The sequence below is a fragment of the Bison bison genome, unplaced genomic scaffold (assembly GCF_000754665.1).
Source record: "Bison bison bison isolate TAMUID 2011002044 unplaced genomic scaffold, Bison_UMD1.0 scf7180017864260, whole genome shotgun sequence".
Taxonomy (NCBI): Eukaryota; Metazoa; Chordata; class Mammalia; order Artiodactyla; family Bovidae; genus Bison; species Bison bison.
Genome location: NW_011494832.1, coordinates 11,133,191 through 11,133,823, shown reverse-complemented (window position 1 = coordinate 11,133,823; position 633 = coordinate 11,133,191). Strand labels below are relative to the sequence as shown.

At 52.4% G+C, this 633-nt stretch overlaps 1 pseudogene across 1 annotated transcript in view; it reads left to right on the top strand.

The window, feature by feature from the left end:
- LOC104994576 overlaps positions 1 to 584 on the top strand; it is a 17,014-nt pseudogene extending 16,430 nt beyond the window's left edge. The window contains exons 5-6 of the transcript XR_825960.1: positions 167 to 315; positions 462 to 584. The product of XR_825960.1 is annotated as a BOLA class I histocompatibility antigen, alpha chain BL3-7-like (transcript). The remainder of the gene's footprint in view (positions 1 to 166; positions 316 to 461) is intronic.
- Positions 585 to 633: the final 49 nt, after the last annotated feature.

The window sequence follows — 633 nt, the reverse complement described above, 5'->3', positions numbered from 1 at the left end:
GTGCCGTGTGCAGCATGAGGGGCTTCAGGAGCCCCTCACCCTGAGATGGGGTAAGGAGGGGGTTGGAATGGAGCTTCCTCTCAGATAAAGCAGGAGCCCTTCAGGACTCAGTTCAGCAAGGTCAGGGCTCAAGCTGAGGTCAGGGCCTCTTCCCTTGCCTCCACAGAACCTCCTCAGACCTCCTTCCTCACCATGGGCATCATTGTTGGCCTGGTTCTCCTCGTAGTAGCTGTGGTGGCTGGAGCTGTGATCTGGAGGAAGAAGCGCTCAGGTAGGGAAGGGAGGGAGGGCCCTGAGTTTTCTTGTCTCAGTGGGGTTTCAGTCCGAGGTAGTTTACCTGCCTGGTTACTGGAAAGTACCACATGTGGACACACATGTGGAGTCTGGAGCTGATGTAACATTTTTCTTTTCTAAAGCATGTGTGAAAATGAAAGACAAATTTTTCGCCTTCCTAATTCCAGTTAGGGACCAGGCTTCTAGCACTTGAAGGTCAGAGGGAGGTCTTTGATGAGGACAGACCTCCAGGAGGGCAGATGGCCCAGTCTTACACGTCTTCCTTCTCTATGTTCCTGATCCTAGCATGAGTTTTGACCACAGTTCCAGAAAGTTCTGTGGGGTTTGGGACTAGGGGTT